Source organism: Anomaloglossus baeobatrachus, chromosome 3 (assembly GCF_048569485.1).
Source record: "Anomaloglossus baeobatrachus isolate aAnoBae1 chromosome 3, aAnoBae1.hap1, whole genome shotgun sequence".
NCBI lineage: Eukaryota > Metazoa > Chordata > Amphibia > Anura > Aromobatidae > Anomaloglossus > Anomaloglossus baeobatrachus.
In genome coordinates, this window is record NC_134355.1 from 99,745,434 (window position 1) to 99,751,458 (window position 6,025).

The 6,025-nt window shown below is 50.1% G+C and overlaps 1 long non-coding RNA gene across 1 annotated transcript in view; it reads right to left on the bottom strand.

Annotated features, from left to right (window-relative positions):
- LOC142295019 (uncharacterized) overlaps positions 1–5,090 on the bottom strand; it is a 29,660-nt gene extending 24,570 nt beyond the window's left edge. Inside the window, exons 1-2 of the long non-coding RNA XR_012751343.1 lie at positions 5,014–5,090; positions 3,787–3,927 (exon numbers count right to left, since the gene is read on the bottom strand). This is a non-coding gene — a long non-coding RNA (uncharacterized LOC142295019). The remainder of the gene's footprint in view (positions 1–3,786; positions 3,928–5,013) is intronic.
- Positions 5,091–6,025: the final 935 nt, after the last annotated feature.

Consider the following 6,025-nt stretch of genomic DNA (forward strand, 5'->3'; position numbering starts at 1 on the left):
GCGGTCCCCCCCCATTTTGATACCAGCCAGGGTAAAGTCACACGGCTGAAGGCTGATCGCGCTACTCACCTCATTTGCTGCATGGAGCTTACAGGAGCGGCGGTGTATTCTGCTGCTCCTGTCACCTTCATGCAGCAGAGCTGGATGCGACGCTGGAGGTCCGTGGATTACGCTGGGCATGGAGGGCTTTGTTGGGGTTAATAAATTGGTGATGAGGGAATTTGTTAGTGTTTTTTATTTCTAATAAAGGATTTTTCGGGTGTCTGTTTTTGAACTGTAACCTACAGATTAATCATGGAAGGTATCTCGGGGAGACACCTGACATGATTAATCTAGGATTTAGTGGCAGCTATGGGCTGCCATTAACTCCTTATTACCCCGATTGCCAACGCACCAGGGCCAATCGGGAAGAGCCGTGTAGAGTCCCAGAACAGTCGCATTTAATGACTGCCGTTATTCTGGGCGGCTGCTGGCTGATATTGTTAGGCTGGGGGGCTCCCCATAACGTGGAGCTCCCCATCCTGAGAATACCAGCCTTCAGCCGTGTGACTTTACCCTGGCTGGTATCAAAATGGGGGGGACCGCACGTCGTTTTTTTTAAATTATTTTTTTCACTGCACAGTATAGTCCCGCCCCCTGGCGGCTGTGATTGGTTGCAGTGAGACAGCTGTCAATCAGCGTGGGGGCGTGTCTAACTGCAACCAATCATAGGCGCCGGTGGGCGGGGAAAGCAGGGAATACGAGAATGTTTAATGAGCGGCCGGCTTTTTTAAAAGAGGAAAAGCCGCCGGAGTTTAGAGAACAGCCGTGCAGCGCCACGCCGGTGATCGGGGAACGGTGAGTATGTGAGAGGGGTACTCCATTCAGTCACTCTGGGGATTAGCGGTCACCGGTGAGTCCTTCACGGGTGACCGCTAATCAGGACGCGACACAGACAGAGCATGACAATGAAGTCGGGTGAAGTTCAACCCAGTACATTCTCTACGCGCGACTCTGTCTGCTGTCAGCGGGTATGTATCTACGACATTGTGCATCACAAACACGCATAAATTCACACGGACAACACATACACATGTTAGTTATTTCTCTCACGCATAAACGGACAACCAACACGCACACACGGCTAGCATACGGCATTCACACAGATGGCACACGGACACAAAAAAAGGACCCAAAAAGGGAAAACGGACCCGAAAAACGGACGTAACACACGTGCGTGTTTTTTCACGGACGTGTGAAGGGGGCCTAAAGATGTTTTATCGTACGCGATGCTGCCATCGCCACCTGACGCTGGATTTCAGCTCAGTGCACGTGATCCCGGAGTTTTAGTCATGTGCACTATGAAGCCGGGTGTACGCATCCTGGCTTCAAACTGAAGTATTGCACATGACTGAAACTCCGGGGGTCATGTGCACTGAGCCAAAATCCAGCGTCAGGCGGCAACCGCAGTGGAGAGGTGAGTGAGATCATCCTTTAATGCTGCGTATTCATCAGCATGATGGCAAGCACGCCCACAGGGGCCCACAGGCGTATTAACATGCTAATGAGGCTGACAGCAAGGGAAGTAACGCCCTTGGGACTAGTCCCCTCGCTCATTAGCATACGATATAAGATCTTTAGAAATACTTTTTCTATAGATCTCTTTATCTATTCTAGTATATACAGGGACTGACAGGCAGGGATTAGCAACATACACCCACAGGGCCAGATTAAGGTTGGTGGGGGCCCCTGGTCAGAAAATCTGGTGGAGGCCCCATAACGTTAACATTTTTAGCCATAACAGTAGAGCGCGAACTGTGGCATTTAGATAAATCCAATGAACATTTATCTTCTCCTGTTCTGCTATATTCAGATTTACAGTACTACAATACAGATACAGTCCAGGATCACTCACAGCCGTCACTTATACTCAGAAAGTAGAGTTACTCACATTTTTTTATTGATCCCAATGTTAAGACAGCCAAGGAATAGTAAAAATACAGAAAGGGAAAGTTCTCACTGGCAGCAATGGTTGCTAAAAATAACAATGTGCTCTCTATTGTATTATCTCCGGAGTAGTCCATAGCAGCTGATGTCTGTACACGGTATACCATACACAGTATCAGAGGTGGATCTAGGTTTTCCTGTCCATGGAGTAGGAGTTCAGTTTGGCGCCCCCTTCTATACACGGCTTATGCGGTTTGAGTAGTTGTCATGTGACCGCTCATACGCCATTTTCACACGTACCGATAAGCTGCTCTTCCTAACTCTCTCAATGTTCAGTGAAATACTACAGCCCATAGAGAGAAGCAGGAAGAGAAGCTAATTGTGACTCAAAGTATTAAAATGACCTGCAAGTGGTCATGTGACCACTTCTGGAATTAGCAAGCAGAGCTGAATCCTTACATTGAGTATATTACAGGTTGTTGGATTGGGCATGCTACGGGGCTTACTTTTATTATTAAAGGGGTTGTCCAGGTCGACAAGGAAAATTTGTAGTTATCCTATATGACTGCAGACTTCTGAATTCTCACAGCTTGCGGACTGCACACTGTCATGATTTTCCCGTGCCATGAGCAAGTAGTCATGGGACTGCATGATCAAGGGTGAGTGTTTCACCTGAAACGCGTAGTGCTGGTCATGTCATTCTTTGTGTCTGCATGATGAAATAAAGACGTTGGTTTCTTTGCCTGAAGAGCTGGACATCCTTTCTTCTTTCCTATATTATACCGGGCTGTGGCAGTGCCTGTCCGTGCTCCAGGACGAAACCGGGATTGAGCTTTCACACGGTGAGCTGATACATATAATTGGATAATAATGCAGCCTCCATGTAAAATAATGCAGCCTCCCCAAGCCTCTGACCACCGTTTACCCTCTCTCTACCCTCTCTCTTCACGTCTCCTCGTTCCCCCGCCACTGCTCGTCCTCCCTGCTGCTCTGTCCTCGCCGCTGCCCGTCCTCCCCGTTGTTCTGTCCTCGCCGCTGCTCGAATTTGCCGCTGCTCTGTCCTCACCGGCGCTCGTCCTCCCCGCTGCTCGTTCCCCTGCCGCTGCTCTGTCCTTGCCACTTCCCTCGTTCCCTTGCCGCTGCTCTGTCCTCACCGCTGCTCGTCCTCCCCGCTGCTCGTTCTCCCGGTGCTGTGGTCGGCGTCCTCACGTCCTGCACTCTGTGCATTTAGCACAGCAGTCGCACGGGAGTGACGTCACGGCGCAGGCACAGGGGTAGAATGATGATGCATAGCGCGGCAGCGCTATGCTTCATCATTACTGTGCGCGGTGATGGGGGAGCCGCCCCAGGCAGGGGGCCCCGGTGCTGCGGCTGACACCAGGCAGGGGGTCCCGCTGCTGCGACTGACACCAGGCAGGGGGGCCCGGTGTCGGCGGCGGCACCGGTTCAAATAGCGGCTGCGTGGTCTGCGGCAGAACAGTGCAGATCCTCTCTCACTGACAGGAGCTGGCTGCTGATCTGCATGGCGGTCGCCAGGCCCCTAACCTCACGGGCACGGTCGCAGTGACGACCGCTGCGACCGCGGTAGTTATGCCCCTGCTAGCACCCTCATCAGTAAACGAATATATCACCAGAACCACCAATACATGACTACAGTACCAAATTTACTACAACAATATATTGTAATGTCACATCCCCATATACATTTGTATCACATGAATTAAAAACTCCCAGTATGTCCTTAACAATTGTAAGAAAATGCTGGGAGTTATCAGTATTTATCAGACTTTGGACCATACAGGAACTACAGTCCTGATGAGAATCTTTGAGTATCACAAACATACAGTTACATCCAGGTACCTTGCAGGTGACATCTTCTCTGATCGGAGTCATCTTATTCTTTCTTCTCCATCTTGTCCAGACGTCATGATGACTTTTCACATCCACAGCTCCTCTCTGCAGACCTCCCGGGTCTTCTGCAGCACATCTCGACATTATGCCCTTAAAAATAAATAGTAAAATGATTATATTGCTCCTAAATATAAATATATGACCTACGCTGTGCGCCTGAATAAATAATTGCCCCTCACTGTGCTCCCTGCATAAAATGACCCACACAATGTCATTTTTATGGTACATGGCCTCTTCTTTCAGTTCTGGGCCCCCTCGTCACACCGTCCTGTACGTGTTCCCACTATACTTCCAAATGTCTATACTGTGCCCCCTCCTCACACGCCCCCTCCTGAGCTGTACCCTCACACTGTCCCCATGCTATCCCCTCTCTATACTGCCCTCACCCTCAGCACCAAAATCACTATACTGCACCTCCGTCTCACATTCCCCCTCCTCAGCATACTGTGCCCTCACACTGCCCACCATGCTGCCCCATTCTCTATACTGCTTACCCCCCCCCCCACTACCCAGTCTCTATACTATGCCCCTCACACTTTTCTCCACCAATGCTCTCCACTTACAATTTTCTCCCACCATACTGCTGCCTCACTTTTTAATGGTGCCCCCCTGATTACTGTGCAGGGGCAAATATGACGCATGCCCCTTTAAAGGTACGCTCCTGTACAGTGTACAGGAGAATACATGACTGGTACACAATATACTGTGATACAGACACCAGATGTTATACAATATACACATTATTATATACCATCTGATGTGTGTACACAGTATATCACACTACTCTGTACACTGGATGTGGTATACCATGTACACAGATATACCATGCCCTGCACTGATCACACCTGGACCTACAGGACAGGATGTAACATATTCTATATGTAATATGGGCCATATATAGTATAATGTGTGCTGCAGGCTCAGATGTGATCAGTGCAGGATCTGTGTAGTGATGTTTGTGCTGGAGATCAGTGTGAGTTATTGCAGGGGAGAGATGAGGCTGGAGCCAAAGACCCGGCACTGACAGCCCGACCTGGGCTGCTGCAATAACTCACACTGATCCCGAGCAGAGTGGCCGCTGACACTATGGCATCCCGTCTGGAGTTATCAGTGGCATCCTGCTCCCTCCTCACTGCAGTCTCCTGCCGGCACCATGATTAATGACCTCATACTTACCGGGATCCACTGAGACCTCCGGTCCTCCCACAAGTTCCTCTACGAAAGGAAGAAGCAGCAGCAGGTGCGCGGTGACGTCATCCTGGCAGACACAGCGTGCAGTGGGCGTGTCTGCAGTACAGTGATGGCCGGGATTGAAATACCTTAAAGGTACAGTGCGGTCTTGAACCACTGTGGCATTAATAAAATGGCGGACACACAGATGGTGGTGGGGGCCCCCTCAGAGGCTCTTGTGGTGGGGGCCCCTGGGCTGAAGCCCTGCCTGCCCCGCCTATAATCCGGCCCTGTAACACCCAGAACTGCTAGTGGTCCTGGGTGCAAATTGCAGCTGACAAGTTCCCTTAAAAACAGCCAATTGGCGAGAGTGCCAGGTGCCGGATCCCGGCCGATCAGACACACTGGCCATATACTGCACACAGCCATGATACACTGGCCATATACTGCACACAGCCATGACACACTGGCCATATACCGCACACAGCCATGACACTCAGGCCGTATACTGTACACAGCCATGACACACTGGCTATATTGTATACCGCACACAACTCTGACACACTGGCAGTATACAGCACATTGTACGCACACAATGGGCGTATACTGCACATAGTCTTGACACACTGGTCATATTGTATTCTGCACACGACACACACTGGCCATATACATATGCATTGGACATACTGTATGCCGTACACAGCACTCACACCCTGTACACAGCACTCACACACGCGACACGCTGTTTACAGCACTCACATACCGTATACAGCACTCACACGCCATACACAGCACTCACACCCTGTACACAGCACTCACATGCGACACGCTGTATACAACACTCACATATCGTATACAGCACTCACACACACGACATTCTGTATAAAACACTCACATACTGTATACAGCACTCACATGTCGTACACAGCACTCACACGCTGTACACAGCACTCACATGCGACACGCTCTATACAGCACTCACATACCATATACAGCACTCACATGCCTTATACAGCAC